General features: G+C 27.4%; 1 protein-coding gene across 1 annotated transcript in view; it reads left to right on the forward strand.

Moving 5' to 3' along the window:
• LOC132932476 (dopamine D2-like receptor) overlaps window positions 1-26,012 on the forward strand; it is a 250,315-nt gene that overhangs the window by 176,633 nt on the left and 47,670 nt on the right. The window lies entirely within an intron of this gene.

Consider the following 26,012-nt stretch of genomic DNA (forward strand, 5'->3'; position numbering starts at 1 on the left):
AACACTTTGAATTGATCATATTATTATTATAAGTGCGTTTACCTTGTCTCATATTTTTTTTTAAATCACTTTATTTTACTATAGTTTTTTAATTTACTTACAATTAGGTATATACTCGTACATAATGATTATGTATATATATATATATCATAAAATAAAATGAGTTTATAATTGTGTTTATTGACTCAAAAAACTTAAGAAAATATTATCCACAATAAACTAAAATATGAATACAATTAGGTATTATTTCGTTGCATGATAATCTATGTCTATAATAAATGCATGAACATTTTAGTTATGATAAATTAATTTGATCATAATAAGGTTATAATTAGGTATTGCAAATTGACTTTAAACATGTTCCTAAATGTCAGAATAATTTTAGGTATAGGACCTGAATTTAATTTTAAATAATAAATTATTCTGTTTAATATATAGCAATATAACATAATCTAACATTTTAGACATGATGAGCTATAATGTCATACTACAATTTGAACTAAGGTAGTAAAATGGACTAATAATTCATTATAAACCTAAAATAATCGTAATGAAATGAACATTGTTTTAAGATTGACATACATTTTTGATGTTTTTGGTAGGTGTTCATGTACGGTATTGTAGACTTTGTCTCACACATATGACAGGAAAACACACAACTGATACCGAATAACAGCGCTTTCCTATTGACAATGCCAGCCAAAGAGTGCGATGTATACAAATTCAATAATTATTTGGTATAATTATTGTGTTGATTTCGCTAAAAATAATCAAATAAACTTTTATACGTGTGTATTTACATATTATTATAATAACATTTTGAATCACTTGTGCAATATTATATCGTAAATTAAAATATAAAACGTATCTAGTAGTGAAAAACAATTTCTGTTACATAGGTTTCACCCAACAAATTAACCATAGTTGGCACCTTGCAATCGTAGTTTTTGTCAATGCTAAGTGACAACATAGGCCTATTATATACGGTGACTTAGGTAAGGAACACGACACGATTGCGTGCTATAGTTAATAAAACCCACAAACAACAACATATAGTTCACCGATAGGCTGAACAGTTGCCATGAATCGTATTCACCGAATGACAGATGCTTTCGAGACAATTACACTGAGGACAGTAATCTGCTTACAAAAAAAATATATATATAACATATTATATTGTTTTATTGTGGCATATTAAGGTAGACATAGGAACAAAATCGATTTATTGGAATAGAAGTTATTCACAAATGAAGACCGAAAACTCTAATTATATACTAACACACTGGTTTTCAGCTGTTAAAAAATGGCATAAATAAATAATACCTAATGGTAGTACCCAAACAATAAATATATTTTTTTAATATAAATGAACAATATAATATAAACCATAGATAGTAGGAAAATTATGTACTTAGTCTTCAGATATAGTTTCAATTTTATATATTTCTCTCGTTAAGAGTTTAAAATAATTTGGTTAAATATATAATATAAAACATATTTAACATAAATATTATTATTAACTGACTAGCCAAATATACGATAAAATCGTTTAAAGTCGGTAAAATGTTTTAAATCTAGGTCATAAAAAACTAACAAAAATATATTGAATATAGATAATGCACATTTAATGTCATGGGGAAAGTGGAATATTAGTTGACTTTGTTAGGTTAATATAAAATCTTATCTTATTCTCCCAAATGTTACTAAAAAACTATACTCAATTGGCGTTTCTAAGGAATCGACGCGGGTGACATAGTATTATTTGGCGTCGCATAGTTTACCTCAGAGTGATCGTTTTGTATATTTTTCTATCGTGCCTATAACTTTAACTGATCGTGTATATTGTATATTATATCGGGTACAGCCGAAGTAAATATTTTATGCAGTCACAATCACGGTCAACGCGTCTACGTCGGTACAGAGAATTAGAACGCTGCAAACGATCAAGTGCCGAGTCGAAGACATGAGAAATTTGATGCCCGCTAAACCAGATATCAATACCCCATTCAAAAACCGCCACTTTAAATCGTAAATAATGTTCACCGTCCTCGAGAGCATTGCGCCGACCGTAACGAAAAAGACGTGTATAATTGAAAATTCGGAGCAATCTATACAACTACTATTCCGTCATCGCGCGTAGCGTCGCACTGACCACCATCGCGATCGTCACCGAAGACGCTGAAAACGTAAATGATATAAAATCGTGCAGCGTTTGATATCGGTACCTACACAATTACTCGACCGAAATTATTTGCAATGATAAATGTCAGAAATCTATGTTTATCGATACGTACACACATTAAATGCGAAATCGAGTGTTGAGAAGACATATTTGCCATAATATGACACGTACATACTCAGATCTTGATACGAGTTCGGAACATTACTACTGCGTATTGAATTTCTATTCTTGAAAATCTTGAACGTGATAATGTGGCGTCATTGGTTAGGGTAGACCAATAACCTAATTTTCGAGGTCACCCTCCTGAATAATTCTCGAATACGCCGTCGCCGATTGAAACTGACACGGGTATACTACTGGCATTTAATAAATTATTCGATTATACTATAATATTATAATGTTTAATTGACATTTTATTAATTAATTAATTTACGCGAACATATAATAATATGTTCGTTTGTTTTTCCCATAATAGGAAAATTTGTATGTCAATTTGTCTTTAAATATTTTTGTAGGTATAAATCAAAGTAAATAAGTTAAGTTAGTATTTATTTATAAATATACGTACCATGAATGGATTATTTAATTTTTTTGAAGAAAGTAACCGGGTTTATGCAAAGTCAAGTTTATCGTATTGGTTATTGTATTTCCATACCTTTATAAAAATTGAAATTACACCATAATTGATATCCCATTATATCAGGTTTTACTTAAGTGTTGTACCAACCTAAATAACGTTTTTAGCAACACTGGGATATTTTCAAAGTAATATTAAATATTGAACTAAAAACGTTAACTGCTGGTGTATGATTTATTCCACTGATTTAAACTACAGAAATCAATATTATTATAATTGTTTAACTGCTTGTTATTTAGTTATTTTGACAGAGCATGAAGTTATAGTACGCTAACTGATGTTTATCCCAGACATTCTTAAAAGTACAAACCATCAGCTATGCTTTATTAATATTGTATATATGTTTTTATTGCTTGTGAAATAGGCTAAGTGACAGTGCATCTACTTCACATTGATTGAATGAAAAAATGTATGTTCTAAAATCGTGAATATAAGTAGAGTCCAAAGAGAGCTACTCGATTTTATTTTTTTTTCGCCGTAAATGTAGAAAAAACGAATCGATGCAGTTTTTATATTATATTGAATACACTTAATAATAAATTATATTGTTTTGTTCGAGCTTACGGTTTTGAACGCGTAAGATTTCCGTGAGGGCGTTAGGAAATTCGATAGCAATCAGTAAAAAAAAAAAAAAACCCGTAGAAAGATTTTCGAATTATTGTATTATACGTATAAAAACACTAACGACATAACAATAAATTATATAAATACAAAAAAAAAAAAGAGAACATTATTCCTTTAATCGATTCTATCGAGTTGTTCAATATATATAACTTAAATACACTTTATAAATATTTTATTAATACTTAAGGAATTAATAGAAGCTATACAAATGCGAAAATATAACACAATAATGTCGTTAGTTTATATTCATAATAACTATTACATTAAATATTTATTCGTGGTTACCGTAATATTATATAAAACACTGTGGACAATGGTATTATATTATAACAATTATAATTTTACTTAAACCTTCACATTATTAATGATTATTATAAGACATAATGATGGTTGTTAACTATATTCAGTTAAAAAAAAAAATCGTATTAAATTACTGAACAATATGTTTATTTAATGCATCGAGAGCGTAAAAAAAGTTATAGATTAACAAATTAAAACTAAAGGTAACATTAAAATATTTATAAAATTCATAAATAATATGATTCTCAATGTTCTTATCAAATTGATTTCTGACCAATTTTGTCTAAAATTGATGGTATAGTTAATGAGTAAATCATCTGTATCCACTTTAGTGCCGTATTATGAAATTAAACATATAGATTAAAATAATATAAACCTTTATTTATTTTATTATATATACATAAACTCTTAGGGGTATTGAATAAATTAATTGTATTGATTGTATTATGAAATAAAATATTATTGAATGTATTGAATAAAAAATGATAACATATAAATTAAACAAAAGTAACAAATAGTAAAAGCAATAGTTCTAAATATTTAATGTATTACTCACCAATCATACAAATAATTTAATTTATTGGAGTCTAAATTTAATTTGAGGATTCAATCGAACAGAAATACAACAATATAATCAAAAATATAATTTTAATTTATTGAAAACTATGTTATATATAATATATACAACGAAAAAACTCTCATTTAAAAAGTTACTGATATTAAGTAAATATTTTCTAAAGATATGTTAAATTCTCACGCACAAGTAGATAATATAATGGATATTCAAAGTAATAAAAACATTTATCATGACCATTTTACTAAATTTATTTCCTAGCAATCATTCAAATTACATTTTTTTTCCAAAAATATCGAATTAATTTATGTCTTTGTGATATAAAATTGTAACTGTTAAAATCAATCTTAATATTTTAAAAGGTGTATAGTGTATATTTAATAATAATATATTAATTGTACTTAATCAAAAAATAGCAGGTTCTTACGACTAATAATAATTTAATTAATATATCATATTATCTTTTTTAATGACAACAAAATAGCATTAATTTGAAACATTAGAATATTTGTATAAAAAAAATATTACTTATGTATTTTCAATATATTTTATTGACGATAAGAACAATATTTATGTGGAAACTTGTATTAAATATACTTTTTAAAATTCAAAACTATATAAAATATATAAATTATCAACTACATAACAATTTGTAAATTCTAAGATTTCGCAAAAAAAAATAATTTAAATGATTATAAAAAAATTATGTAGTATTTTCGACATTATTAAATTATATTATTATTTACGGTTATAAGTTTTTGAATTACAACAAAATTGATTTTGTAGAGAACTAGTTTTATACAAAAATTCAATTTTTCCCCTAATTAAATTTCGTTTTAAATTATATAATAAGAAAAGTTTTGGGTATTTTTACTTTTGTGTTTTTAATGCTCCAAAATGTGACAATAGACATAAATGTGAAAACAAAGCGCTATAAAATCAATGCATTAATCGCTCCACACAGAATCTAAAATTACATATTTTAAATATAAATGGATAGGATATAAAAATATGTCATAAAGATTAGGTAATTTATTTTTTTTTAAACCATATTAATTAAATTTACTATTATTATAATTGTATTTGTGTACTTTATGCATATCATCAATTTATTCAAAAACTATTAGTTTATTTGAAGATTCTTAATGATTTTATTTTCTAATTAGCAGCAGTATAATATAACCAACCACATTTTTTATTTAAATTTATTATTGGGGAAAAAAATGATTCATATTTATTTTATAGACACGATATTTTACCAAACAGTATCAATCACAACTAGGAATTCCCGGGGAATAAAGTCGGAATAAAAGAATTTTACAAATACTGTTGGCATTTCCTGTTTTTCTCGGTATTTCCGAGGTTTTCCAGTTACATTCATATATAGTATATCTCCAACGATTATATTATATTATTATATATTCATTATTGTACATTTTAAAAAATTTCAAAGTATTTATTTGACTTTTTTATAATCCAGAAAAATATTATTACATAACCATAATATTATTAATGATGTTATACTTTATTTTCTAGAAAGATTTCTATGAAATTATTATTTAAAAAAATAAATACCCGTTGATGTACACAATAATATGGATATTGTATAGGTAGTTTATAAATACATGCAACTTGTATTATCGTAAATAATAGATGTATACATACGTAATTATATTAATTTTATATTTATTGTTTTTAAAGTAAATTTTAGTTATTAGTGTTCTAAGAAGTAGATAAAACTCAAGGGCAAACAGCTTTATATAAATACTTAATTGATTAATTATCAGGTCTAGAGATTTATCCGTATACCAGGAAACAGGATTAACTAAATTAAATATTAATGATAATTTTGGAACTTCTAAACTATGTATTTAATGTTTAAACTCCTTAAAAAGTTAAATATGTTCAAAGATAATATGGATAATATATATTATATATAGTGCATTTAGATAAATAGTATATTTTATTTTAGAGTAACTAAACAAATATTTTTTTGAGGAACATGATTATTTATTTAACAAATAAGCACAAAGAAATTTGAATTATAAAATTCTAAAAAAAATGTTAATGTAGTTTACTGTAGTAATTCAAGTACTATACCTCTCTACATTTATTCTAAAACCTAAATATGGGCTTGGTATATATATTTTCTGATCTAAACCAATCGAAGCAAATATGTTTGTTCTGCTGATTATTTTGCATTGATACGTAACTACTTGTTCATTTTTGACAATAATAATGTTATTCATTAAAAATAATAACAATGTTATGATTTTTTTTTTTTTTTTTTTGAATGACTAAATACAATTGAACTGATATTTTAAAATATTGAGTTGCTATTATAATATTATGTAAACTGTGTGATATGTATTTGTGCTATTTGTATAATATTGAATGCCTTAAGTGCTATTAAGTAATTCAAGTTATTATGTTTGTTATTATTTTCAAAGTTACCAACATTTATACAAAATCTATAAAATATGGTTTATCGTGGTTATGATTTTATAGTAAATCGAATAACCAAAAACGAATTAACATTAAAATGATTAAAAAAATAATAATAATTCAACAAGCATATAATTGACAAGCGAATAAGTCACACTTTCAATCATCAACATAACATGACGGTGTCTTACAATAATGTAGAATACAATGTTTATACAAGTGCTTATAATATTCACATACATTATACATATACGAGAAGGGCGAGGTTTATTCTCTGTTTATCTAAAACTCTAATCGATATTTAATATTATTCAAGTATTTACACTATGCATAAAACGTACTGTGATAATAATTGCAGGTAATTTAATATTTTATTTTGCTATGGTATTATTTGGGATACGACCGTAAATGTCATGGTAGTTCAAAAAAGTAGTTTAAAAATACATTGTCAACCGCTTGTACTTATCGTTCTAATGCTTTTAGCGAATTTAACACGCGACCGTGTTCCGTTGCCGCTGATGAAAGCACTGTACGTGATTTCATTTAAAAATAATTGTTCCGTAATTAACACAACGAGTGCCAGGTTTCAAAAGTGGTTTGTGTACGCGACGACACGTCAGTCTTAGATATTTCCATACGTGCATATGGGTATATATATTATATTCTTAGTCGATTACTCTAGACACAATTGAAATTTATGTGAACGTATAAAGGATGATATAAAATATGAAAATGTAATTTTGGGCTAAAATATACAACGTAATATATTATATAAACCTCTATGAATTAATAATATTATGATAAACTTTCATAAGAAAATTCAACAACTCATCTTTGTTTCGTTCTCTTATCGATTGTTAAAGGCGTTGAATAGAAATAGCATATAATATGATTGAGATACTATTTTATTAAGCGATGATTAATTCTCTACGAATCATTTTATGCAAGTTCGCACTCAAAAACACTATACAATTAAGATGTTTAGTACGGAAAACGAAGGTTATTAAATAAATATTAAGGCAACAAATAAAATGTACTTCAGCTTAAAACTTGACTAAAAATGTAAACGTTTAATATTAATCAATATAGGTATCATAAACGTATGGCTATCAAATTACAGCGAGGAGATGAAGTCCCACTATAAATTATATAATAAAAAACATGATAATCAAAGTGAATAGTAAAATAAAACTAAATAATTTAAAATGTCTATTATTTCTGCATTATATATTTAAAACATAATTGAATCAATACCGTTGGTTTATCTCTTTCTATGTTTGATATTCCTTGATATTAAAAACTGTTTTTTTTTTTTTTTTTGGTCATAGTTTTATTAGTTTTATTGTCATTAGCCAAAATTCAATATAATAAGAACAATATTTACCTGACCGATATAGACAACAGAAATTCTGTAGCGCTAATATTCACATTGTGGGGGGGGCTAAGTTCCCTAGATACACCAATGGTAAATATGTTATTTAAAATAACAAATTTTGGACACTGTCATATTATGAGAATAAAGGAAACAAAAGGATACCAATTGTAACTGTAGAAGTAACGATTTAAAATTGTAAATAATATTTTATTTCAATAACGATAGTCATGAATTGTCATTATAAGCAGCCATACTATATAATATAACATAATTATACAAACGGATATTTATTAAAATATAATTATTATTAATTTTCCAGTTTAAAATACTATAATTAAAAACGAGGAATAAGAATAATATCCTACATTATAATATATTACAATATATGTTATATGCGTAATATTGTATGTATCGTCGCCGTGTATATATTGAACATACCTGTATAAAAATACATTTATTGTTTTATTATTGATATTAAAGTAGAAATTACAAAAATTATTAGACTACAGTAATATTTACATATTATAATGGATTTTTACAATACTAGAGAGCAGAGATAATATAATATATTATTTACAGTTATTAAATATTTATCGACGGCATCATTGATTGACGCAGAATTATTGAAAAGACTGCACAAGGTTGAGTGTTGGCAACTACAGTAAAGAATTATAAAACGAGTAATTGTAGAGGAAATGTTTATATGTCACACAATGCACTGGATTCATTAGTCTCAATAATGAGTACTACGGGTGCTTATATTCTATTTTTATTTTCGTACAGCAATTATTCAATTTTGGACTCAACAACTGTTTTTCTAATCAATAACCTTATCTAGTAACTGCTAACTGCATGCACCGAAATCTATAATGACAACGACGACGACGATCCATTGGCCGCCGACCAGAATAAGGGATGAAATGTTGTTTTCTAGTGTTGTTGCTCCTTAAAGTTAGATAACTTGCTGAACCTTTTTCGTGAACGTGTCCGCCCCGATCCATTAAGGACAACGTACAAACAATACTAATTTAATTAGGTTGATTGCCGAATGAATTATGTATATGACGTAAACCACGAACCTCTGTAGATCACTGTCTACTAAGAGACATGCGTTGACATGATCGGGAAAAATGGCGTTGTATTTGCGCGATGTAACGATGATAATCGTCCGTATTAATTAAGCCTATACGCGAAGGTGATACGCTATTGTTATTTTCATCATAATCGTATTAATTGATAATAATATCACTACTTATTGCATTATGTTACGATTAATCGGCTGTTGCTGAAGTGTAGATCACGTGCATACGAAACTATCGTAAAAAGCCGTTATAATTCTCTAGTGAGTGTTGTTCTTTAGTAGAATGCCATTTCTAAATTATTCGTGTAACACGTTGAAACAATATTTGTCTCGATGGGCGAGAGAACACCATTAATTTACTTAATACTTTGAACAATACATTCGAATAAAAATGTCACGAATTTCTAAAACTTTCACTTGAAACTATATACACACGTTTGAGAAAACAATTATTTCAAAATAGGGCGTTTAGCTACCCCCGTAGAGATTTTCTTCATTCCATTGAGAAAAAAAAATAATAAGAATCGTCTAAATCAGTCTCGTGAAACTTCAGAAAGTGATGACGGTGGGTTTGAGTATTTTTTTTCTTCATATAGAATTTAGCAGCAGGTTTCGTTCACTTTCAGCGTTTTTTTTTTTTTTTTGTTTTATCGTAATAATGACGAGAGGTCTGATTAAAAGTTATTGCCGCCCACGTGTCTTCATCGCAGCCGGGCAAACAACGTCAACCATTAACGCCGCAGATGACAACGGCGTCGTCGGCGGTATTAGTATGGTGGTGTATAATACGCATTGTTCGTCGTATTTCACTTACGTAAGTACACGACGTGTTATTATAATAATATTATTATTATATTGTACGCGCAAGCTCGGCAGATCTGGGCACGCACGGCCGCTTCGAGTATTCGTATTAGCTAAATTAAATCACGCATTGTCGAGTGTGAAGATTTCGGATGGCGCTATGAATGCATATTAAGCTCCATGAACCGTTCATTAGATAAATTGCTATTTTGTAAATTGTCTCGTGGAAAACACCATCAAAGGGCCGACCGTTACTGTTAAAATGATGTCGTTGTCGTGATTGCGATTGGGCTGTGTGGGGGGGGGGGGACAATAGATACACCATAAGACAGAGAAATCAAAATAATAATAATATTAATGTAATTTTTATATATGATATATATATATATATATATTATACATACCTAATATAATTTAATATATTTACACTACAATTGAAATAAAAATAATTAATTAAATCCAAATTATCGTCGGGAAACTAAACTTGAACAATGAGTCTTAATTATACTTAATGACAAGGCGATGACGAGAAGTTTCGAAAATTTTACGAGAATTTCGTTTTTATTTATTTGTTTTTCTTTTCTCCACTATCAAATAATAACGGCGGGCAAATCGGAAAAAGTTTTTTCTTCTCCTTTTTTTTTTTTTTTTTTTATTTATACCACCGTCCCGCTTTACATTATGCATTCATGAGCTTTTGTAACCCAATCTCGTCGGTCACGCTGTTTCTTATCGACACACCGCTTGCGTTTTCGCTCGTTTATATATATTCGTACGTCGACAAATGTTACGTACACCGATTTATAATGATGCATTATTACGAATTCTTCTTCTTCTTCACGAGTAAAGAAACAAAACACCACAGCGTGATAACGTAATGCAATTTCAACCCACGGATATCGGCGTCGCCGCGTCCCGATTTCTCAGCTGAAGTTTTCGCTCATTATTGTTCGTATACACATTTGTTCCACCGCGGAAACTCGATAGGAAATATATACATAAAAAAAATTGTACGACATTATTCAAACATCCTCTGGTTCAAAGGTTTCGGTGATAAACCGGAAGTTCACCGTCCAAATTACGAGAAGTAATTACATTATACAGCGTCACAGTATTATAATATGCATTTATAATACAATGTAGGAATGTATATTTCGTTTGTCTCTGATTCGAATTATATTGACGATACTGTGTATATTTGACGATACTGTGTATATTATTAATGTTAGTAGGTAGATAAATGAGCACTGAAAGTAATTAGAGTACTGGTATATTTATTAAATTAAATGTTAAAAAGCGCCTTTCATTTTTTAACCACACGGTGTCAAATTATTTAATAATTTAATTTCATAATATTATAGTATATTTCATATTTAATTGAGCAACTTATACTTATTTTTATCGTTTAAAAATTTTACTAAATCTAAATTTGATAAGTTTTTAAATAATTTTCATGCATTTATAAATTATTTCGAATATGTTGGATCAAATTTCAAATATATATATATATATAATATAATGCAACTATATAAGCTTTGTGGCAGAAGATGAAAGATGAAAAGTGACTACAGCACTAACATTACATAATGTTACCACAAACTTTGAAAATGGTAAAAGACTATATGTTTAAATAATTTTGTAACTATATAATATATGAAAGTATTTTAAAGGTATTTAATAAAATATTTTACTTATAGTACATCTATGAACATAATATTATTATGGAGATACCAAAAGGAATAAATATTTTAATACTAGAACTTGAAATGTTGTCGATATAACTTTGAGATATCCTTGTCGCTTTTAATACGTACAGTGTATAAAGTGAACAATTTAAATAATATAATAAATGCAAATATAAATTTTAAAAATAATAATAATAATAATGAATGAGTGAATGACATTCAAAATTAACTAGAAAATTTTTATCACGAATGAAAATTGTATAAGTTAGTAAATTATATAACGTGATATGCACTTGAAAAACTTTATTTCGTTAAATTCCTTCGAGTCCACTGAATTAAGATGACCTAAAATATTATACAATTATTCAAAAGATCTAGTTATACTTCTGTTTAAATGCGCAATTATTTAAAATATTTTTATAATTTATGCAGTTATCTCGTTAGTTATTGAAATGAGTGTGCAGTTTATTTTTATTCTAAGTAAAAGTATATAGTAATAGTACAGAAAATTGTATAACCATTGTTGTGCTGTATTTAGAGAAAACTTGTGAACTTAGAAATATAATGAACATTTATTTTTAAAGAAAAAAATAAATCTCAAATCTCAGTTGTATAAATCAACAATATGGTTTTACTTCAGTAAAAAATATATATTTATGGTTACTATTATTGGATTAGTTTGTAAGTAAATAATAAAATATAACAAAACAGCAGATTTTGTTTATTTTTTAAAAATAAATTACTTCAATAATAAATAAGTTATTACATTTTGTTTCTAATATAGATCTTAAAACGAATTTCATTGATCATAGCTAGTTTATATTTGTATTACTATACTCAGTTCCAATTTGCTTCATAATTTCAAGATCAATAATTATTGTTTATTAACCATAAATAATTTTCGTTTAATTGGTACGGGGTGCAATTTCACAGAATTTCTAAACGTTAAGAATATGTTATCACCACTATATAAACATTGGAAACTAATTTAATATACTATTACGGCTATGAACTGTAAGATACCAGTCCATAATATTATCATCATTGTTGATATTATAATAATAGTTCTATATTATAATATAACCAAATACGTGACGACGCATTGCCATCAGACGGAACTCACCAGAAACCTAGTGAAATAGAACATCGCCGCATGTCATAATACGCGTAAATCGATTACGTTATATTGTATAATGTTATTAATAGCATCGATGCATCGATATAGGTAGGTACGTTTATAACGAACCGCGAGCACCGTTAAGGGTTATTCAAAGGTTTCAATCCACAGTTTTGCATAACTAGCTGGTCTAATTTGCATGCGCCGATCAAGACTTAAAGATGTTCATCACGGCACACCGCCCTGACCGTTTCCCCGTATAATATTATTCTATAACCGCCGTTTATTCGACGCGTTCAATTGTTATTACTGTGTGAACCGGTGGCGGTTGCTAGAGGGAGTGCGATTTTACGCGGTGCGTATATCATTATAATACCTAAACCGATATAAATAGCAATTTATATTGAAATCATCCTTCCCATCTGAGTCAGATTTCAGAGGTTCTTCTATAATTATTCCATGTTAAAATAATTGTATTATATGTATATTATAATATTATGGTAGGTGATCTGTATAGGTACGAGCTGAGGGTTGGATAATAAGCGGAAGAGTTCATTTGATTCCGGCACCGGCGGTCCGAACGTTGAAAAGAAGAGAAAAAAAATGAACGAAAGGGTCATAATAATATACATAATCTACGAATATATACGTAAACATGTGTATATACCGTGACGTATAATTAAAAGTGCAAAAGAAAAACAGCGAGTGGGAAAGACACAGGTCACGATGTAATTTTATATTTGGTTTGATATTTTATTCAGCCAAGAATTTATAACCCTCGAGTTAGTGGACGACTGTATGCTATATTACTATAATACTTATACTATGTGTGCTATGCTTAATAAATTCGGAATTTATTCGCAGAACCTCGTGCCCTCGGGATTTGCACCTGTACCTTGAAGTTCTAATGACAAGTTTGTGTTTTGTAGGGTCTATATTATTATATTATTTGTATGGTATGAACTGTGTGTATCTGTATATATACATATATATATATGTGTGTATATAAACATATTATACATATGGCTACATATATATGTTTAATTTCTTTAGGTTCCAATTACGTCACTGCTATAGCCACCGAACATGTGTTATATTCTTAATTAAATCGTCCTTTCTCGAACTCGTGACACCATAATATTAAATGTATTATACAAGACAGGAAACATAGTACGAAACTCTCGTTCGGGCACACTTTGATTTAATAAAATAATAAGAGGTTACTGCGCAGGCACCTGTGTGACTTAATTATGACTTTTCTACATACAATATACATTAAATATGAATATTTCTATGTTGATTGTATGCATATTTTATACGTAATATTATATATTATAGCAAGTGGCAGATATTCCGTAGAATTTTACCGCTTATATAATATTTCGTATGAGGTACATATATCCAAAATAATCAGTAACCGTGAACGACTGTAGTCCATATATAGAATATGTATGTATAATGTATATAATATTGGGAATACGGTAATGGAATATATTTTTATATTATTATTATTATTGTGGGTTAGTTTTTGACTAAGTTCATGCAAATATCGCTAAGCAAGCAACTAAGCAACTAAGTTTCACGTAGAAGATTTGCAATGTAATTTGTGTAATTGTTTTTTTTTTCAATACCATTATACTATGTGCCGTAGTAAACAGTTTTGGCGGAAAAGGTGAATGCAGTTTTAGAAAAATGACTTGTCATTTTGACTGCGAAACTTTCAACGCTAAATGATTGAACTTTTAAAGTTTAAAGTTTAATAATATTTTAAATGACTAATTGTCTCTAAAAATATTTTAAAAATTTATTTCACAATACGTACACGCATATATTTCGATGGAAAGTGTTAAATTTGCAAATCAATAACGAATCGAGTTTTCCTAACAAAAATAAACTTTAACTACAATGTTCGTTACTATAGGGTGATGTTGAAACAGTAAAAGTTTAAAAATACCTTAACTCTATTTATTATATTTAATCGATATTTCTATCTTTGCAATCTAATTATTTTTAAAATGATATTATACATATCTTAAATTGCAAATATATTATGAAATATGAATATATATCACTATATAATTGTTAGCTACCTAATTTATTGTGGGTAGGTCGTAGAAATAGACTTGTTATCATAATATTTAAATTAGAAACTGTGACTATAATTGTATTTTAATCTCAAATTTAACAATGACAATTTAATAAGATTCTTTTTCAATTTTTCTAAAGCGAAATGTACCTTACATAATTCACAATTTGGTTTAAATTAGGTACTTATATTACAATAAAAATCAAAGGCATAAACCCTTAATTGATACATATACGTTTCGTGGTGGTTTGTACTTCTAAATACTTATTTTCTCCTATCAACATAACAATAATAAAATTATAAAATAATTACAGTTATTAATCCAAATTATTTTCAAACTAACAAAGCTTATCTAATATTTAAATGTTGTTAACATGGCAGAAAAATTGACTATGGTTTTTAATTTTAAAAAAAATGTTCTATAGTAAATATTTATAACACATTTATTGCTACAAAAATATTTTCGGTAAAATAATTATATATCATTACAAATTACAGAACCATTTGTATTGTTGTTTTTTTCATTTCCGCTTAAAATCTTGGATAAATACTTATTTAAAACAATTTCGAAAGTTGTAATATTTTAAACAACATCGTTACTGTTTCATTTTTTGTGTATACAATTTTACTCGTCCTGTGTTCAGTGTCTGTACCGAATTATTATGTATCTATGATTATAACAAATACCTTGTAGAATAAACACATTTAAATTTCATTGAAACCTAAATTCAGATGAATAACGGACCATAATGCCCTTTGTTTTCCATGCATGCTTATTTGAGTTGTGATATTTACTTTTGATTATACAATATTTCGTTTTGTATACACGTAAAATAGAGGGGAACAAGCTCATTGCAGGTATTTCAGCTTATATATATTTTTTTTTAATTTTTTTTTTTTATAAAGGTCGGTTGAACGTTTTTGTGTGTATTTTATCTCAATGTATTTTAAGTTAAACAATTGTTTATATACACACACTCATATTTATAACATTTTATATTAGATAGACCCTATTTGTTTATATAACAAATATAATGAAAACTTTAACAATATGAAATATAACAACGGAACATTATATTTAGTATTATATTGTGGTACGTGAAAAATTATAACTGTTACAATAGTAATAATAATAACAAGATTAACACGTACGGTGTATAAAATTAACTTTAGCATTGTGTCTATGACTTATAGTTTCTGATCAAAAATACATTTATTTTGTATAATTTGTTTTTGCAACTGTTATGTTGTGTATTTTTTACGTTTCAAATTGGTTTAAAATGTGGATAATTATCGTACTCATCAAAAATACTTTAAACATTTATTTTAATTAGGTATTTAAATTTATTTTCCAATAACTAATAATATATATAAACACCAATAAAATCATAAAATTAGTAAGATTATGTACCTCTTTATAATGTATACTTATTCTGATCATTATAATAACTTAACTGTATATACCTATTTTACCTATATAATAATATTTATTTATTTTTTACGTGATATTTATAATAATATTATTTAGCACTCATCAGCACGTATTTATTCAAATAGATAAATACAGTGCTTCCAGCTCCTTGGTTTTAACTATCGTTGCGCTGCTTGGGCTGTTTCCAAAAATTATCAGTTTGCAACAAAATATTTAACTTATTTTAAAATAAGCATATTTGTCTAATAGCACTACAAGCGTTGTCTTGCCAAAACTATCGTCGAAATTTCTTCTAATCTGTGCCATTAAAATAATGAAATAGTTTTGTATAAAACGTGTAAATTATACTTATTTTTTTATTCATCTATCAACGTTTATACTTATAAATACAAACATTACTTTAAATAATATTTATGTTTTCCTTTTTATTTATTTAAACTGTGTTATTAAATTAGTTTTGAAAATTAGGGTGTAGTGTTAAAGGCACGGAAAAAGAAAAAAATAGTTATAGTAATACACGAGTAGATAATAAAAATAATAATAATTTCGATTAATTATCTACGTTTCATTATAAAGCCAATATGGTTAAACACATTTAGTATGGTGAGTATAATATTAATTTGTTGATATGAGAGTATATGTCGTATGTCGAAGGAGGTGTTGGAAGATTTGAAAAGGAACAATAAATTTATGCGCTGTAATGAAGTTTTAGGACAGTTAAAATTAAGTTAGTAATGTGACAAACTATAAGATTGTTGTTAAGTGCAAAGTAAGGCCTAATTGGAGACGAGAGAATGAAGATATGCATTTCCTAGAGAGATTAAGTTACTAAGATTGTAGTGGGATAGTTGGGTATATATTTGAATATTTCTATATTATGTGGTAAAATGAGGTGATAGTGATTCACATTGCTTATGGTATAATAATGGTTATACAAGTTTGAGGTTAAAATCTGACCATGATAGGCTATCAGAGACGCAGTGGATAAGGCTAATTTGTTAACGGATTCATCACCAACTATTTTCATTTAGCCAGGTACCTATAAAAATGAAATGTCAAAACTTGACTCTATTAGAGAATATAAAATTATCTGATATTGTTTATGTGAAGAGAAGGTTGTGATCTGAATATTATATTAAAGGAGAGAGTTTGAAAACAGGAAAATGAGTCGGTGGCGATAAGAAATGTATTTTGTGATAAGGGTGCAATTGTTTTAAACGATTCGATTATTTGGAACCATTCAGCCATACCATGTGAATATACAGTAGGTGATAGATTATTAGATAAGGAAATATGAAAATTCAATATTTAAAATGAGAATCCCGTTGATAGAGGAGAATTAGAGCTATAAAAATTTCGTGTGATAATATTAGGGTTGGGGGGATATAAGCAGACAATTTGTAGTCGGCGAGAAGAGATGATCCGAGTGGGTGTAAAAATCGAGTCAAATGTAATTTTAACTTTTTGTTGCCATTCGGTTTAATGTTATTAATAATGGAATTAGCCACTCATTAAGTAGTGAGAGACATTTGTATCAGTGAGTTCAATGACAATTACCGGTATTTCGATTATGACGCCAAAGTTGGTTTTGAAGTGTTTGAGGTGTTGATCAACGTTATATATTTTCATATTATATTATAGTTTGTGTGACAGCGGGTAAAGTAATATAAGATGATGGAAACTGAATGGTGTTTTTAATATCGTTCCCAAGTTTTGACTAGTTGTTAATATTATATCATTACCGATGTAGCTATAGTTGTCTGCTGTATCGTCCGCAGTGTCATCGTATGTAAAGTCATTTCCATCATTTGTGTTAAAATTAAGAGTAGTAGAATGATTATCTGTTATGCGTTATAGATTTAGCGAGATTTGAAGTTGAATATAGTTACCGTTTTTCCTGTGTGTAACAAATTGAAATTCAGGATCTGATAGTAATGACATTATAAAACAATCACGGATTTTATTTTATTGGTCTCGGATTTTTGCCTTAAAAGACGGCCGTTGCCACTAGTTGGCAACAGAATATTTAAATAACTTTTAATTAATTAAGTAATAAAATGCAATAACTTCTAAGCGATGATTTTCGGAAAGACGACCGTTAATGATGAGAGGTAGGTCGCAACTGAACAACATATTTAAAACTAATTAGTAAATTCTTAATAACTCAAAAAGCTATTTAATATTAAGCTACGTTTTTAAAAGTTTGATTAAAATTTAAGCTTTTTTATCAGCAGATTCTTGCTATAATATACATTTCATCAAAGAATTTGAATTTTGGTTATTTAAATTATTTTATAATTTGTTATTTACAATGCTTTTGAAAACTTAAATCTACCATATATTAATATTATATTCAAAATTATAAATAAAATATAATAAAAAAGATAAGTAATGGTTAAACAGAAGGGTATATGACATTTGTTAGATCATTTCTGGAAATTATTTAATGAGTCATATTATATTTAAAATTTAAAGTTATATTAGTTTTCGATGTAATTAAAAAGTAATTCAAAACATTTTTTTATACTTAACTTTGATAAAGGATATTTACCAAATAATGAGTTCTAGTTTTTAAGAAATTCATAAAATAATATAATCAGTATTTATTTTTATTCTGCTCATAAATATTTTGCATTTCATATACAACGTATGTCCACGGAAACGGAATAGAATTTATTATTCATTATCCTGTAAACATTTTTCAATTCTGTTTACGAGACGTAAAATCAGACTAATGGATTAAAAATTCTTATGGCTTATAATTTTTTAACTCGTATATTTTGCGCATGTTCAACACAATTTTATTTATTTTTAATAGCAACCACTATTTTGAATATCATTTTCAAATTAATCAATTTTTTTCATGCGATTTTGATATATCAACTTTATTCTAAACATAAAATTTGTGAAATTAGAGCTAAATAGATTTTTTTTAAATGTATTAAATTTGATATTATTTATTCTTTTATAATAATTTAAGTAATTTCTGTGATTTCATAATGTGTTATAAATTACTTATAATAGTTCATAAATAGTAAATAATTTATTACTTTAATAATAAATGTAAATGTATCATTTTATGTTGTTTAGAACAAAAGAATCGTAAAACAAAAAAAAAATTAATTTGATACATTTTTTTTAAGTTATACCACTTATATTTAGCTATAATTTTCTCAATTTTGAGTTTAGAATACATATTTTGTTTTTCCAATCAATTTTTAAAGTAGATAAATATGTTATATAATTATGATTAAACATTTTTGAGAAACCTTAAGAATAATAATATGTTCTTGAGTACCATTTTTAGTTCGATTTCCAATCTATGGAATAATATAATCTTGTGTACTCTAAAAATTATTAGATTTTATGAATACTAACTATCCCAACATTTATATTTTACTATAGATCATGTAAACCAATAACACACATCAAAATTGATTTAAGATTTTTAATGTGTCAATAGTCAACATTTAATTTATTATATTTATACATATACATAACATACAACTATAGTATTTTAAATAATAATTACATATGATTGTATAATATAATTTGGCATACATAAACACTTTTTATAGTTAAATTTATTTAACTTATTTAATTATTTTTATAAATATATATATTATTACAGTCAAAGAAAATTCCCTTAATTTTATTAAATCAGTTGTATAATTAAAATATGTTTCACACTTACTATAAACATCACTATAACCAAAAAAATGTATTTATTTTTTAAATTGGTGTGCGTTTTATTCAAGTAAGTACTATAACGTCATGTTACCGTTTACAATTATGTGTAATGCGTGTACTTATAATATTTCATGTTGGTGAACCACTTTTGAGTAATGTAAAATGATAATTTTAAGTACATACACACAGAAGCGTATAGTTTTTAAACGAGAAGCAAAAACTTGAAAATTGTTTATTTATATTTATATTTATATTTTATTTTTTTGTTTGTTTTGTTCTTTTGGCCGAAAACAAAAACAAAATCAAACGATCAAAAAGAATCGATTTGTTTTATAACTTTAGGCACAACAACGGAAAAAAAGCTTTACGGTTCGTAGAAAAAGAAGCCGCTTCGCCTTAGTATCTACTCTCCATTCCATCACCGCTACATCTACTTACAACCTCCTTATCACCTTTATACATAACTATAGATATATATACTCACGTAGTATACGAGTTTAAGGTTTGCTTATGGTATAAAACTTTTCGTAGAAATAGTTTTTGAGAAACCTCACCTCTTCCGCTATTGCTACCGTGTTCATTTCGAGTAATTCTTCAGGTGTCAGGCATGAACTGGGGCGGCTGGTCTGTAGTAATTCAATTTATCCACTCGCTGAAAAATTGATAGAATCCGTAACTCTTACCCAGTAACAAAGGGCTCGCGATGGCCAATGGTCTAAGGTGAAAAAACAGCAACTAGAAGATGCGAGAACGTGCGTTTAGTATATAATAATATAATGTACCATTGGTTGAGATTGGTGAGAAATGCTCTTTAGTCACGCTTCCACGACCTGTGGCATTTAACATCTCTCCTCTCACCACCGTTATCATTATTATCACTAATTAAATATTGGTATATAATATTTAAATTACACAAAAATTATTTTTGATCAATAATCCGTTATAAACTCATCATGCAACAGTCTAAATGCATAAATAATTTTCAATTAAATAATTGTTGTTTTTATTAAAAATATACATAATCTATTATTTTAAATAAAAAAAAAATATATTATGATAATACATTATATAGCATTTTATTTTATGCTGTATGGAAATCATCAGCCAATTTACGGGTTCTGTACCAAATTATAATATACCTATCAATGTACAGTAAATTCGACATGCGTCTCATACACATCCACCTAACATATTATATTACCTAATTATTTAGCTACTTTTGATGGCCGGCGCATTGTGTAGGCAATTTCGGTACATCACCGTGTATATGTGGCCTTCGAGCGTTAACCACACTGTTGACAGTAAAGTTGAAATATTATAATGACATGTTAATTGCGATGACACGTGCATTTGTGAATTACTCGTTTGGACAAGCGTGACTACTTTATTTTATTTTATTGTTAACTGCTTTGGACGGCGAATAATGACAAATTCACAGATTTCAAATATTGCGCGAGAACGGAATGACTGTTTTTTTACACTACCATTGTAATGAGTTAAAGAAGTACAAATAATAAGAAAACAATGATAAATTGAAATGCAATAAATAGTAAAATATGTGTTTGTGAATGCGTGATTATAATATTATCATTATTTTTCATTTATTAATATGTTTGTATTTATAGTTATTTTACTAAATGTTATGATAAAATTGGCTTAATATCTTTACTCGTTACATATATTTATCAATATGAGATATTTTTATAGGGAGTAAATACACAAGTCTCTTAAAATCCAACATTAGTAGGTTAAGTGTGTAAATTTGTTGAATAGTCTTCAATGTGATCTTTCTAAATAGATATTATAGATATTACAAGTGATTTTCATATAAAAAAAAGTAGAAGAAATAAAATAAGATTAAATTAATTGACCAAAAATTAGACAAAAATAATATTCAATGCTTGAACATACAGTTGAGTACCTTTTTTTTGTGTCGTATAGGTTAATATAGACAACATGTGATTCTTAATATCATGTATTCCTATATTATTATATGACGTATTTATTTATTTAAACATAATATAAAAGTATGATATAATATTATACAATATAATTTGAACCTATGAATAGACTATACAATTTATGTAAACCTGTTATTTTAATATAATTTAAAATAATCTAATACAAATGTAACCATATGCATGTCTTTTTATTTTAACGAGAAAAAAATTAATTCAAAATTAGTGTTGCAAATATAATCATTATTCTAATAAATATATTTAATGTATAACGGTAAATGGTATTTTAATTAATTTTCTTAAATTTAAACATCCTTAATTATTATATGATATTATGTGATGTGCAATAATGTTCATATCGTTATTAATTACACCGTACAGTTATTAAGTACTTATTAAAAATTAATCCATTATCCATTTATATTATGTTCAGTTTTATGAAATATTTACTGGTTGGAAACGTCATTTAGAAGCTGAATGAATTATAATGAAAACAAATTACTTGCTATCATAAAAGATTGATATTTAATTCATATTGTATTGGTTGTATATTATACTTACAGTTAAAAATAAAATTAAGTTTTTTTTTTATCGCGGACGATTATACAAATTTATTTTTATACGCTCCATTATGTCTTTGGTGGCCGGTGGATAAAGAGTAGTGATGAATATTTCACTTCGATAATAAATAAACACCATCAGTACTAATATACTGCTCGGCTATAGTATTATAATACCTACACTGTAAGCGGGGCACAAATCATGCTGTTATATTCTTCTCGTTGCCTCCACGGTTATTAGTTAATTACTCTAAACCTCGTAACCATTGTACTCGCTATGTCAGTGGTGATAGCTTCGGTCATTCTCCGCACCGATAGTCGAGCACAATAACATATTATTATTAACATGACACCTATACGCGCGCGCGTGTGTGTATAGCACTAATAGTGTTTGCTATAAACGTGTATTATACGTATAATACGGTCGTATATAACACGTCTAAACGCCGACAGGCCGTACACCCGAATAGACGGAAAAAATTATAAAAAAAGACGGAAAGTCTGCGTAGAGAAATATTATATTTATTACGCGCGTACATGATAATAATAGTAATAATAATACGATGAATGTACGGCGAAAATAACCGGCTTTTGCGATGGCGGAGAGACGGGAAAAAATTACCTACGTTACACTCACTTACGTGCAGCGCCGAGATTATAAATCGTTTTTGGCTTGCCAAAAGTTGTATAATAAACTTTCAATATGATCACTGCCATAATAATATAAATAATACATAATAAATGTGAAAGCGCCCGTTAATGACTTTCCGAGGACAGCTTTATATTGTATATATATATATATATATATACAGCATGCTGCCTGGGCGGTGGAGGTAGTGGTGGTGGTTAAGGTTGTTACGGGTGATATAGGGATAGCGAGGCGTGGGGTAGGTATACGCGGCGGTGGAAAAGGCCGAACGGAATTTATTAAGGCACAACTTCTTTGACACGGCAACGGCCGGCACGAGCGTCCTCCACCGTCGCTTCCGCTGCAGTCCTCTCTGCGGCCATGCGCGCACGCCGTCATCGCAGTCTCCACCTTCGCCTTCCAACCGAAAAGCCGTTATCTCTATTAACCGTTATATTTTATGAGTTTGTACATATCGTATAGGTATAAAACATAGGTATTATAAACACATATATATATATATATATATACATTATATTAGACCGATACACATGGTGTGTATTTAATATATTATATACCGGGTGATCCGTTTGACGTAAGACACTCATTATCATTACAAAAAATAATTATACGTATTTTTTTCGCACATGACTTTATGCCGATTATATCGGCGTTTATTCAAAAAATATATATATTTTTATCGTTGTTATCATTTTTTTATAAAAAAAACGTGCATTTTAAATTAAGTATTATTCGATCACAGAATGTTTTTTTTAGATTATTTGGAAACATCGAACCCTAGTGAAGTGTTATATAGGTGACCCGCAAAATGTTAGTCTCCACTACTCGACTCGTTTAAAATGTTAATAATATTATAACTCATATAGGTACTATTCGTGTATGTATGTTGTCATTCGAAAGATAAACAGCTTAATAATATTTATTATTTGTTTTCGTTGATTGACAACTATTTAAAATTACGCGAGTAAAATATTTTTAAAAACATTAGTGTTTTCTGAACTAAAGTCTTACGTTATAAATCGATCACCCCGTATAATATATGTATACACACCGTATTAACGGTACACGCGAGGATTAAAACCGCATTTTATATCGTGTTAACTGATTTATCTCCATCCTCGCGTGCATTCCGCGCGACCGCAGCCATTATACATGTCTCGACCGATCGCTATACACATAATATATATTACGTATGTTGTATATGCACCCCCCTCCAACACCGCCGTCGTGTGTTATTACACCGCACGAGCACTCTCGCACGTTCTGATTTCCCTCTCACCGGCCCGACGGCCGTTAGGACATTTTTTACCCCACCAGCTCAAGTTTTTTTTTTATATATAATATAATATAGGAATATACAAACGCGTCTGTTTCCGTATTCTTTTTTTTTTTTTTTATAGCGGTTGATAAATCACGAGGGTGAACGAAAAAAAAAAACTTTTAAAAATTACTCCGGTCGGTTCATTACGGTTGTCCGCGCACATAAGCTTGTTAAAAAAATAACCGTTTCTTTGAAAATATGTTGCGCTCAAGTCGGACTGCCACGGTGGCAAGTCGTACCGACATCGTCGCCGTCGTCATCGGCAATAATAGGAATAATACAACACTAGGGATTATTTATTATTGTAGAATTATTCAGCGTGGTGACATTTGTACACAAAAATTATTTATACATTATATTATTATTGCAGTTTTACGATTAAATTTTTAAAACTGTACGAGTATATATATATATATATAACATTAAATTGTTAATCGCACATCGCATAACGATGTCTACATTATAATATATTATATAGTTACTGTTAACCAATTGTTTTAAAGTTTCAAATAATGGGTATACCGTATTTATAATGAAATATATAATATTATTATAGCGATAATAAGTTATCCTTTTAATTTCATTATTGTGATTCACGTTAATTTCACTGTTGATTAACATTGTTTTGAGAATTATTCACGTTAACCATTCGTGCTATATACAAACTGAAATAATTATTAATGTAGATTTCCTAAAAATTCTGCTTTATAGTTTTCAAATCCGGTATCATAACAAACACACACACACTCATACACACTGCATATTGTACGCATAATCATCCACATAAATTCATAGATTGTTCGCTGAAAATCTCTGTTTTTAATTTTTTTTTTTTTTTATGTATTATGGTACATTACAATATTTTTCACTAAAATTATATACATTTTTAAAGGTTTTCTATGCATTTTTTTTTATCTCGATCCATATAGTCCAATATAATTACTGGATTAAAATATAAACTGATGACTTATAATCTATAAGAGTATTTACACTGTAATACACTCATAGGATTTATATTATACAACAACATTGGCCATTGTTAATAATTGTGAAGTAAAATATATATTTATAAAATGAGTTAAGTGTGTTAAAACTATGCCCTGATGATATTATAATATGTGATATGTGCGATATGGTTTTGATTTGACCAAATAATATATAATCACGTCAATTTTAATTGTATACAATTGTTGTCAATTTGAAATGCATCAATATTATTCAAGAGATTTCCTCGGCTTGATTTTTCATTATATAAATATCCTTAGACTAGCTGCTGTGAAAAATATGTCAGATAGATATTATACTACATGGAATAGCATAATATTTACGCATATTATAAGTAGCTTTAAGCCTGTATAACTAAGGTATGAAATTAAACATATAGGGATAATAAAACACAACATGACTTATATACCTATATTAACAAAAAAAAAAAAAATGCAATAAATATATTTAGATGTAATTAACTAGAAATTCTGAATTTATTTATTTGCTA

This window comes from Rhopalosiphum padi, chromosome 1 (genome assembly GCF_020882245.1).
Source record: "Rhopalosiphum padi isolate XX-2018 chromosome 1, ASM2088224v1, whole genome shotgun sequence".
Classification (NCBI taxonomy): Eukaryota; Metazoa; Arthropoda; class Insecta; order Hemiptera; family Aphididae; genus Rhopalosiphum; species Rhopalosiphum padi.